The 12,894-nt window shown below is 37.3% G+C and overlaps 1 protein-coding gene across 1 annotated transcript in view; it reads right to left on the bottom strand.

Moving 5' to 3' along the window:
• CLSTN2 (calsyntenin 2) overlaps positions 1-12,894 on the bottom strand; it is a 348,562-nt gene that overhangs the window by 309,745 nt on the left and 25,923 nt on the right. The window lies entirely within an intron of this gene.

Below are 12,894 nucleotides of genomic sequence, written 5' to 3'. Positions count from 1 at the left end.
CTTAGAATAGACATATTGACAGACTTCTCTGTTCTCGCCTAGCCTAACAAAATGCCTCCATCAATGTAGCAGTCATTCTTGAAAACGTGTTTTCAAATTGCTAGGATAACGCCTCTGGGGAAAAAAAAAAAAAAAAAAAAAAGATAAAAGAAGGATAAAAGAGAATATGACCCTTAACTATGTTCAATTTAATAAAGCTAACACTAAAAATGAAGTGCTGTGTTACACACAGACTACAGTAAGGGATTGTTTACTTGGAAGAATTTTCCAATATAAAAAGAAAAAGCAAATGAGAGAAAAATTAAAAGAACCTATCTTGAGAATACAAAGTACAGGTAAGTGAGTTACATTACTAAGAACGCTCAAAGGAAAATTTCCTCCAATTTAAATAAAAGAGAGGAGTTAAATACCTTACAATTTTCCAGTTGCATCAGTTAAAATACTTGAAAGCACATTATGAGAAAGGACATAAAATAGACAAATTGAAACTAGTGTTTTCTGGGAGATGAAATCATGCCCCATAACAAGTAATCTGTATAAAATGGTCATGCAGCCAAGGAAACAAGCACTGTAGAGCCCTTACACTGCTTTGATTTGTTCGCATTCAGCCATCCACCCATTCTAAAGCAGAGAAACTGAGTGGAGTCTTTCTGTAGGGCCCAGCATTACCCTCACTCTATTCCTACTGGAGCTGGCAACTCCTGATTTGAGTGAGAAAAGTAGGCAGCAATGACTTGTCTCAGGTATAGGTCCTGAAAAAAGCATTTCAAGCATACACCCACTGATAGATTTTATTTATTTATTTATTTTTAAGTTTTGTTCATGAGGATTTGAAAAACAGTGGAGAGCTGTCTCCTTCTCCTATCAAATCACTATCCTTACTAAACCACAACAAAAATATTGGCAAATGTTTAATCAATAATTGAAACAACTATTGAAATTTCAATTCAAATAATTGATATTGTAGAAAATGAAATAGTTTTACTCTGTGAAGGACAAAGAGTACAAAATGTTATCCATCCAGTTTAACCAAATGAAGCCTTACATATGTTACCAGCTCTAACTAATAGAGAGTATTTTCATGACAGGCTTTAAGTAACACAGAAGTGGACGCAAGTGTCTCATATGGATAAATGCACTTCCATGCAAGGGGAAAAGACATTATTTCTTTAGGGGGCAGAAAGGCGTACAAACACAGCTGCACATACTGCCTACATCTTACTTTGGGTAAGAATTTACTAAAAAAATTCTATTGTCGTTATACAGCTGAAATAAAGACTGTTCTGAACACCCACAGCAAAACTGCAGTCTGTGGTGCTTGCAGCGGTAGGATTTCATTTGGCCTTCAGAATTTACAGAAAACTCATTTTGGAATGAAGACAGGATATATATTTAATCCAGCTCTGACTGCAACAGCCAGAACAATTCTCATAAATTGTGAAAAAAAAAAAAAAAAAAAAAAAAAAAAACCACCTGTAGGTATACGCTCAGTTCTATTCACTGTAGGTCAGTTATATTATAAGCAAATACAGGTACATGCGCCTATATATGGGGTCTTTATCTCATTGTAGAAGTTTAAATAATATGGAAAAAGCAAACATTATTTCAGAACTGAACTAGCAAACAGCAATTAGAAGAAGCCTGACAAACCCACGAAAGCAGTTACATCTATGGATGCTCTAGAAGTCCAGTCTACCTCCCTACCAGTACTTACATAACTGACAAACTTTTAAAAAAAATTAGTATTTTACTTACATCTGCTCTGTTCTTCAAATGGGTGAAAGTCAGTGTCATTTTTTCCAATACACTAAGAATATAAACAATGCCTTTTAGAGAAGCAGATATGAATACGTTAGAAGATATGAAAATGCAGACCATAACCCAGGAAAAAGAGGATATCCAAGATTCTTCATGTTGCCTTGAAGACATTAGCTACTAAGCGTGCTGCCTATCAGAGCACAAAACCTTACAGATTGTACAAAGGGAAGAAATACAAATAACTAAACACATCACCTGCCTCTTTGTATCTTCCCTATCAACTATTGGGGAAAAAAAAAAAAAAAAAAAAAGCTTTCTCTTCTCATGCTCTGTTGCCTCAATGCCTCAACTCAGGTGCCTCAGTGCAACATCAATGCCGTACTTGATGAGGAGACAGGGAGCAGAACAGAAGAGACTTCAGCAGATGGGAAGATGCAAGACTAGGCTCGTGTACTCCTTTTCGTGGTTGAGAAGACAACAAGAGGTAGGGCACCATCTTTAGAGATTTTACCTCCTAAGTATGATAGAAGATTTGTGTAACTCACTGACCATTGGATGTCTATTCTCAATTCATAGAGAGGGTGGGCTTTCAACAACCTTGTTCCTCACCTCTCTCTTCTCTCAAAGGTGAATAATTAAAAAATAAAAAATAAAATAAGAGAAAGAGAAGATCTCCCTTTCTTCAAGTGAAGAAAATAAATTTCAATTAAGAGCTGTAAACAAAAGGCTAATCTTTACAAATATTTAAGGTGCTGCACAGCTATGCCCTATGAAAAAAGTTACTTCAGGATTTTGATCAGTTTTTCATTTTAGAAAGAAATGTTTAAAACGTAATTACTAAATGGCATCTTAGAATATATTCTTCAAATGAATCCTTCATAGGCATTATTTAGAATGACATTACAGAAATGTTATGAATAGATGCCATAACATAGGATACAAATATTAATTAAAATGAAGAGATGCAATTAAATTGTTCTCTGCACTGTAACCAACCTAAGCAGCAGGTAGTCTCAGTGTATGTGTACAGCTGGTATCACTGCAGTGATTTCAGCTCAAGTGGAAATTCCCAACCTCACTTCTGAACCCGTGGCTTGATGGAGCAATCTAACAGTGGGCATCCAGTGTTGCCCAAGATGCCCTACAGCACCCGCAATTTTGGCACAGCACCGGCAAAGGCTCCAAGGGACAATGACAGTAGGAGGCCAGGAGAGATTCACAATAGCATATCACAACATGGTAGACAGCTAAGTCCCATCCCTAGAAACACCTAAACTAGCTTGCAGATACTAAATACAATTCAAAAATACAGAGGTCAACTTCGCTGCAAAATCTATTTAGCAGTTCAAGTACATGCTCAGGCAGTTACCCATGCTGAGTTCAGTGCTGTCAGAGCTACACCCCTACCAGTTTCTAGAAACCATGGAGAGATCTGCAGAAGCTGTTTTAACACCAGTGACAGCAACAAAACCACACAGACCCCCCCAGATACATCACAGCTGTAGGTGTGCTATGCCAGATGCTGCTGCAGAAAAGAACATCTTCCCGAGCTCACGTCAGCTGTTCCCGTGTTTCTCATGTGAGACTGGAAGGAAATGTAGCTGTCTTGTCCAGCTGCAGCCTTCTCAGAGGGGAAAAAAAAAAAAAAAAAAAAAAAAAAAAAAAAAAAAAAAAAAGTGGCTCAGAGCCAAGGGAAAAAAAAAAAAAAAAAAGGTAAACCACTTGGAGTTATTTTTCCCCCTTCATCTCCTCATTTCTGTTACACTTAAAAAAAAAATATTTTCAGATGTTTCTTTTATGTCTGGCTTATGACTTAGAAAAAACTCGGTTTTGTAAGCACTAGAGTGAGGTAAGCATAGTGCATCAGCTCCCTTACTATACGTTGACAGACCATTCATGATAACACGTTTCTTATGGGTCCCAAGATAAGTATTAAAGTTAAGATCCCCTGAATTAAGAAAGTGACAGATTGTCATCTTTAATATTAATAAAGTTAATTAGGCAGAAAAAAGACCAACTTTGAGCATATTAAGGAAAAAAAAGGTCTTTAGTGGTATATTTTGTCTAAAAATCCAAGCTCACATTTCTCATTCTGTGTGAAGCATTTCTTTTCACGCATATGCTCAGGGACTTTATTAGCAAGCTATCGCAAATGTAGGAAAGATAGTGATAAATTTGCAGAGACAAATCTAAAAGCAATCTAATTGTGTTGTTTCAACTAAAGCCAGTTCAGTGTATAAGCTCTGCAAGGACATGGAATATAAAGCTTCTTTCTTTCTATGACCACAATTCAATTTCTGCTACTGTTGGTCACCTAAGGAAATCCCAAATGGCAAAAGCTTTCCAGTTCTAGCAATAATGGATAAAGGAATACAAGTCTTATCATTTGAGTTGAGCAAAAATTACAATAGGCATGAATTTAGCTTTTTCAGAGTTTTATTAAGGAAATAAAAGTTTTATTTCTAGTCTGGTATTTTCAGATTTCCTTGGTTCAGTAATAGCCATTGCAGCCAGAATCCTGTGTCCAAATGTTGCAGGCAATAAGGTACCACGTGAGAGCTAAATCTGACACAGACCCTAACATTTTAATACTATGAGATGGCTTTTCCCCAGCTTCCACAAGAATCACCTTGGCCATAAAGAATTTTTAATGGATTTTCAGTCCAAGAGAACTAAAAGGGTTTGTCTCATATGATCTCTATTAATTTATTTATTTCAACAGTGAAAAGACTAAATCTTCCCATTATAAAGACAACTCAACTGCTAAGCTTTCATTTGAACCAGTATACAATATTCAATGATACATATTCACAGGTCAAAATACCGTGCATTAGCAAGTACATTATGTTGTTTAAACAAGTTTAGGCAATGTGCAAGGTGTTTTTTCCAGTGCATTCTCCCAGCCCTTTTGCCTCAAGAAATCTATCAAGTGTTGATTACCCAGCTTTGTGTACGTAAGACCATTCAGCATATCCCAAAAGGCATGGAGAAGTTGCATTGGTTTCTGTGGCCCTCTTTTTATAACTTTGGTCTCCAAAACATCTTTTTGCAATGAATTCTGTGATGAAACATTATGAAGAGCCACATAAAAAAAAAAAAGATTCCTCCTCTACACCATAAACTGTGCCTTCTTTTGTCTCATAAACAACGATTCTTTCTTATTTTTCCTATCCACACCATTCACGTTATATCTCTGTTCTAAACTGATGTCTTCAAAGTGTCTGTCCTCAACATTTCTCCAGTATATTTTGTGATCGGTAACAGATAACATCATGATACGGTTTGTGAGTTTATCAACTCTTGCATGTTTCAGTGGAATTTGCAACCTCAGTAAAATTCAAGCAATATACCAAGCACAATTTTATTGTATAGGAGATCTCTCATCTACCACTAATATTATATTCCATCTCTGATCTGATTAGGAAGCTTCTGCTTTTTCAGGAGACCAAAGAGATTTTTAGAACTACATACAGGTACACCAGGAAGGATATTTACCAAAACAGAAAGAATCCAATAACCTGATCTGAGTTTGCGTGTGACAAGTTTACAACCGTGAAAATGGACTCTGATTCTTATAATTAAAACAGATGGTCAAAATGCTAGTTAAAGATTTTATCTAAAAATACTCTTCAGTATTATATAAACACACAGAATACATGCGTGCTGAATTGCTAATGCTTGCTCCTACACCCCGTGTAGGAGTCTTCCATCCAGACCCTGGCAGAAAGACAGTACTTATTGTCTGTGCACCACAGCAATACTGTTTCAGATATAACACAGTTCTTCACAGAATTAAGAATACACATAAATGGAGGGAGGGGAGGAGGAGTAAAGCACATCTAACAATGCTTCAGTTGTCACAGGTTACTGCTACTTAGAAACAATTATAGTGTATCTTACAAGTATCTTACACTAGTATTAACTAATCAGTCTTAAGTGAGTGTATTTGAAGATAAACTACCTCCAGGAAAAAATTGCTTCTTATTCCCCGAACAATCCAGCAAGGTTCACAAAACTACTGTTTCCAAACATTCCGGTATGTGGATAAACAGTGTTCTGGTGACATGTTCTCATATGAGTTCATTTGTGCTGTACAACAGAAATTACCAATGGCATAGCTCAGGGAAGAATTCCTGATCTCTCTTCAATAGTACCATTCCTTTCAAGTTTTATTTTGTCTTGTCTTTGATGCATAGACAGCTGGCTTTCTGGTCTGGAGTTAGCAACTGATCACTGCTTCATTTAGAAAACATACTTTGTGCCTGACCCTTCATCCATGAAGTCAGTTCCATTTCACACATCCTTCCCATAGCACACAACAGGATTGCATGTTTAGGATGACTGCATTCTGAGCCCTGACACTGACATGAATGCCTGTCAGAGCAGCAAAGTCATAATTATGGCAAAAATCTTCCTTCATCTGAAGAATACTTCAGAGTTGGAGTACACTAAATAAATCATTTGGACAAGTTTCTATTACAAAGACCTTTCCAGCTCTATTGTTAACTTTAATATAGTTCAGATATGAACAATAGCTATGATTTTTCTCCCTGTTTTTCCGCTTCTTCCTTCCAGGAAGGTAAGGACACTTTAGTATAGTTTGTTTCGACTCTCCTCAACAGCTTTACATATTCCTGGAAACTACCTGAAGTGCTTCTCTGTCCATGATTCATGCATCAGGAGATAGGTTTCTCTTCTGTACTGGGCAAACAGGGGTCAACAGCTTTGCTTTTAGACTGGTCTCTGACGAAACACCAAGCCAGACTGCTCTACAAAGAAACCCACACACACCAAGAGCACCATGCAATTATTAATCCCTTTTATGCTGGAGTGAAAAATAAACCCAAACTATTTAACTAGAGAAAGCCTTAGAATTTAGCATCTAGCAGGAAAAAAAAAAAAATGTTTTATTAAGAAAAGGGGTACCTCCATGTTTGTGATGCACACTTTCTTTTTACATTGAGGCAGGAGAGAGCAGTATAAAAATCCAACTACACACAGAACTAGTTGCATCTAACACAAGAGGCTACTACATTACAAGAGTGACTCGGTTGCATAACAAAGCACTATAGATGTTTCAGCAATAAGGTTTTTTTCCTCCCTCACTGGGCATTGGTAACTAAAAATATACACTGAAAACAGTTCTGTAAGAGCCAGTGTCCCTTCAGGCAAGAAAAAGAAAGGAGCTTGCAAGAAAGAAGGTAACCACAATGTATCTACACACACGCACAGATGACACTGATACCAGCAAGCAGTGTTGCTCAACAGACGACATCTGATGAGTGAAAACAGTTGGACCTAGGGACCAGAAGTCATTTCTGCACATATCTGTGCTTGAGTCCATACTAACAGTGGGCAGACTCAATAGGCTGAGAACCCACAAGCAGCTGGGACAGATAGCACTTCAGGTCAGATGCTTGGTTCTGGGCCACTTCCTAATCTGGCAGAGTGAGTGAGCAATAGAGTGTATTTTGACAGAGCCTTTAAAATACACACATAACGTCTCAGTCCATTTCAGATAGGGTAACCGAATATATTGCAGTCTTAAAACCATCTTACCAGATGACACAAATCCCTTGCTACAGTCCACAGACAAGCTGGATGAAGCAGCTCTCTCTTCATTGACGTAACAAAGCAGTAAGCTAGATCCAGAACAGACACGAAGTAAAGCACATTATGCTGTGGTTCTGAGTGAGACAACAGCCATGTAAGGGTGAAGCTTTTTTTTACAGAAAATTGGATCACCCAGCTGGCAGCCAACTCTCAGTTTATAAAGCTTTACATCTCACAAAAAGCAGTGAATCTCTCAGCTACAGAAAAGCAAAGATACCAGTTTGCTAAACATCCCATACTATGAGGCATCCCAGAAAGCTGGCTAGAATTTCAAAGATCTACACAAAGTTTGACTGACTTCAGTTCCGCGCCATGAAAAACTGAACTGAGGACATTCTTACAGAGGACAAGGTATCATTTAAAATGAAAATGGGAAATCCATAGCATTATTTTCCTTACAACTGGAAGACTGAATACTCCATGTTTCACATGTTCCTTCAACGATGAATGACTGCTAAAGAAGCCAAACTACTCTGGGCACCTGTAATCACTCCTACAGCAAGCTATTATGTTCAAAGTGTACAAAGACACTGAGATAAAACATGGAAAAAAATGTAAATCTGTAAGAGTAAAAATAAAACTGGCAAAACTGAATATACACAAAGAGCAGCAATACTAAATCAAATTTCTCCATGAAAAGGAACTCATGGCCCATTTCATCACCAAGCAAAAAGTTAATAAATATCTCAGAGGAAGAGAAAAAAAAAAAAAAAAAGAGTTAAAGAGTTATTTTTATCTCTGCTTGGTACCCTAAGCTTCTACTGTAAGGCTTTTATTTAGGAAGTAATTATTTCCAACTACATTTGGACCTCCACACATACTAAGGGGGGCTTCCTGGAAGAAAGGCTCTGTATTCACTTCTGCGGCAGGCTGAAGGAATGAAATGCTTCCTTCACATCCTAGATGTTGCAAGAAGTTGGAACGAGTCTGACTGCTGCCACATAAGTGGATTGCAGCAGTTGGCACAATAATAAAAACTCGCTAATTGTGCAATCAAACTATAACACAGACAAATGCCTGCCTATTAAAGCTTTGCCAACTTCCCATCTTAGTCATTTTACTTGTCCCAGTCAGACTCCTTTTCCATCTTGACTGTTAAAACAAACGCTCAGTTTGGTTACATGTTTTTTCATAACTTTTTGTCATCTAATGTAGTCTCAGTGGATTACAATCTGAAGGGATGTTAAAAAACATCTAGACATTATACAAGCCATACAAAGGCTTCTTTGCTTGCACCTGCTCACCTAGCTGGTTTGAGCTGCACTGTGCTTGTAAATGGCATAATTTGGCCACATCCAAACGGAACCAAAATAGAATTCAGCCAAATCTAATATCTTACTATTCTGAAAAAGAACTAAAGCTGAATTTCAAAAGAACCAAGATATCTTTATGATTGTTATTAAAACTGATTTGGAAAATGCAAGAACACACATCTGAAAGTGAACCAACACTGTTCTTTTATTTAGTCTCTCTAAGCTCTCTAGCCATTTAATTCTAATTAGATAAGAAAATTGAATTGCAATAGTCATTGACATTTCATTAATGTCTGGTGTTCCCTTAGCAGCAAAAAAAAGCCAAAGTAATAAAGGTTAACATATTTCCCAAACAGTAGAAAAAGTAACTATTAAAGAAATGTAACAGACATTTCACATGATGGCATATCTATGAACAGAACACATTTTACTCCAAGACGTAACTTGGCAACATTTCCTTAACTTTTTAGATTTTATAGACCATGGCCGTTCAGTAGCCATGGTGCTCATGAAAGAATTTTCTCTTGGTACAAGGTCCCTGTGGCCTGCTACCACTTCACAAGGGAAAGCAGGCCTGGGGACACCACCTTCCATGCCTCGGGTGATGGTGTCAGCACACACGCACACAATACTGCCAGATTCCAATGTTGGCTTAGAGGAAGTGCCCGGTCCCTAAAGCAGCTGAGTGATTTACATGCGATACTCTACAGAGTGGTTGGAACAAGATGAGAGTGGGAACTCTCCTTTTTGAAACGTACTGAAGGACACACTGACACATTCTGCTAACATCTTAGATTCCGTTATTGCATCTAGAAGTACACAACTGGAACCAAAACTCATAAAGCCAAATCTAAACAATCTGACATTGTTCCAAGTTCTTCCCACTCACAAATTACTGTGAGGGAAGAAGCGATTTTCTAAGCCAGGCTTCCTCCAAATATCTGAATTCCTTTGTTTGCTAGCTGCCACATTTTCCTAAAGCAGGCATTATTTATGAATCACTCAGGTTGGAGACATCAATTTCATGCACTGCTGGAGTTGTAACTGATCAACATCATGCAACCCAAGTTTCTGCTCTGTTTCCAGCTGGTCCTGGCAAGCCTCAGTTGGACCTGTCTGTAACATGACAGAGCAGTCAAAAAAAATTCCTTCCAATATTTATCTTCTCATACCTGGGACTGCAAGGCCAGGACAAAGCTCTGTTTGCAGCACATGGAAGCCAGTAAGGTTTTCAGTGATGTAGCAGTGCTCTTTTTTTTTTTTTTTTTTTTTCCCTCATGTCCAAACAGTGCATTTCCCCTCACTTGTTAGTAACTTCTCCAAAGACAGAGGAGACATCCTTACGCAGGTGCAAGTTTTAGGCTTTCTTTATTATTTTAATATCAGTAAAAAGACCTCTGACAAAGAATGAAGGTAGTCATCTGTGAACAGGGTTTTTGGTGTCTATTAACTAATGCATATATAATGGTGAATTATAATGGAGCTGTGAATTATAATGGAGCTACTATCCAAAAGTATTCCTAAGGAGTGGATACTCAATGTTAACTAAACTCCTTAGTCAGGGATAACACTATGAAAAGACAATTTCTTCCACCATATAGTAAATAATTAAAATCTTACAGTGAACATTTATTTTTCACCTCTGTTAAATCTTTCATTATGGAAAAAGTAATAAGATTTTGAAGTTAAATATCTTCCACTGCAGCAAACTGCAAAGAACTCTTACAGAAAAAAAAAAAAAAAAAAAAAGAAAAAAGAAATCTTTCCATAAAGACAGTTCAAAATCTATTAAATTGAAGAAAAACCCTTTCACTTTAAGGGCAAATGTGGTTCTTTATCTGAATGCTGGCTGATTACTTTAAAGAAAGCATTTTTCCCGCTTTGAAATACGGATCTTGCATCTGGAATTCACAGAGCTGTATGTCACAGGCTGATCTTACAGACAATCCTAGAGATGGGATTTGCTGACAGTTTCACTGACTACACACAAAATATTTAACTTAAGGTTTATGTATAGAAGTTTCATTCACTGACCACCTCCCTTGTCCTCTATCCTCTCCTCACCTGTGCCCTGTTCACTAGCCCAGACACCCACACACAGTAACATGCAACGCCCCACCTTGCAGAAACACACTGAGAGTGCCTGTCTGGGCAGAAGGAAGAACTCATTTCCAGTTTTAAATCTGCTTTAGGAAGTGAAGCAGAGGGTTCACAACCTTCCCACAGAGAGGAATGATATTTACTTCAATTTAACACAAGCTAAGTTTATTCTCTCACCCCATTCCACTCTTAAACCCATGAAATTGAAAAAAAGATGTGAACCCTTCTAGATTAATAAAATAAATTAGGACAGGGTTACCTAGCATTCTCTTCCTCATCTAGGCAAGCTCTCCATGAAATCCAGCATCTCACAACAGGCCTGACTTTCTGAGGTACCCAAACTCCAGAGCTCAGTTCTGTGTTTTAAAAGACAACGTTACCACACAATGGCTGACTTTTATAAAAGACCAGTACAATAACCATGTTCCTTTTAAAGCTTATTGAACAATTATATCCTACCATCTAACAAGATGTGTCTATCTAACACAGACTAACACAACGATTAGCTTCATGCCAGACACGCAGCTATAGCGTAGACTGCAGAATATTTCTGAAGAGGAGGCTGTAACTGTAACATATTGCCCAAATTCTGCTACTGAAGAAAAAAAAAATATATTTTTCAAAGGTAAACATCACTACCACTTCAAGAGATTTTTAGAATATTAGATATCAATTGCTATTGAAATCAAACACTTGAGAAATTACGACTAGTTTTTCAGATCACTTCAGATTCTAGTCTGAATTCCCAAATGGTAGTAGCTCAAAATCAAACAACACAACCATATATGCAAGTGAAATACCTTGTGCAAGTTCCAAAACTACTCCCTGGTACCAGCACTACTTCACACTGTACTTAGTGGTTTTCCAGTTACATGAAGGCTATTACACTCAGCTGAAAGAATTTTAGATTCTTAATGCACTGTAATATGGCAGCTCACACAAACTCTTTCCTGACTTGTGGAAGCCGTACACAGAACTTGAGCAGAACACAATCTGAAGGTACTTAAAGCAACCCATTACTTTCCATACCAATAATGGAAAACTCAAGGCTTAAACTCAACTTCAGCGATTCAAATGTAAATTCTTTATGAAATGTAAATAATTTAATGCTTTCCTCAGTATAAGTGAAACACATACCACAAAGATCTCTTTTCACATAAGAAAATTTATTATTTCCTGGGACACTGGTAAATATTAAATACATAAATAAATAATCAGAGTAGACGCTCTTAACTTCTTCGTAGTTTCCAAAAGAGCACTAAAGCGATACCTTTTAGAGTCTTAGGACATTCAACAGTACAAAACAGTTCACACCTTAAAGTTCTGTGCTCAAATTTGATAAGGGTCAGTAGTGAGCCAAGCTGATGGCTCTTCAGTGGCTAATTACACTGAGTAATTCTGCTCAGTGGCACAGGTCACTTTACTATGATTTGTTCTGTTGTTCCTTTGTTAGTGGTGTTATCAGAGAGTTAAGGATTGAATTGGAGTTTAAAGAATAATTATCAATACTACAGTAATGAATACTGGAACTACAAATTTCATCCTAGCATAGTTTTTTGAATGGTGACACGGTAGCTCCAAGGACTAATCTAGCAATCATCTACAAAGCTGATTCCCTCTCCTATAACTTACAGGACTGCATTTAAGATCCTTCCTTAAAGAACCACAAACCCCAAGAGGAAACCTGTAGGACACCTCGCCATCTTCACAAGGATTAACTATAGCTGCTCTGAAATAAGAACTTGCAGAGAGTTTTGTTTGCAATCATCTGGCTAAATCCACTTCATTATTTGAATGGTTGGGCAAGAAATAGGTCATACAGATATTCTCAATTAACACCAGCAGTTTATCTGGCATTCAGCCCATTACAGAAAATATATTCAGTTTTCTGAACATTCTTTCAAGTTCAAAATTCTTTTAAATTCATTAAGTTTCAAAAGCTTAATTAAAATTACGGAAATAATTTCAGCTAACATCTTTTCAGCTAGAAGACTATGACACTGCTCTAATGATTGAAGTTTGGCACAGCAGTCTGAAGGCTTATTTTGGTCTCCTATTATGCTGCGTAATTATTACAGTCAAGGCTTTGCTTTACCCTAAAAGTAAACATTTAAAACTGTTGATAAAATACAGAAAGCAACGTGGGCTGCCTCTAAACTGATTTCACAGC

Source organism: Anas platyrhynchos, chromosome 9, assembly GCF_047663525.1.
Source record: "Anas platyrhynchos isolate ZD024472 breed Pekin duck chromosome 9, IASCAAS_PekinDuck_T2T, whole genome shotgun sequence".
Taxonomy (NCBI): Eukaryota; Metazoa; Chordata; class Aves; order Anseriformes; family Anatidae; genus Anas; species Anas platyrhynchos.
The sequence above is the reverse complement of the archived record's forward strand: the minus strand, read 5'-3'. Positions and strand labels throughout refer to the sequence as shown.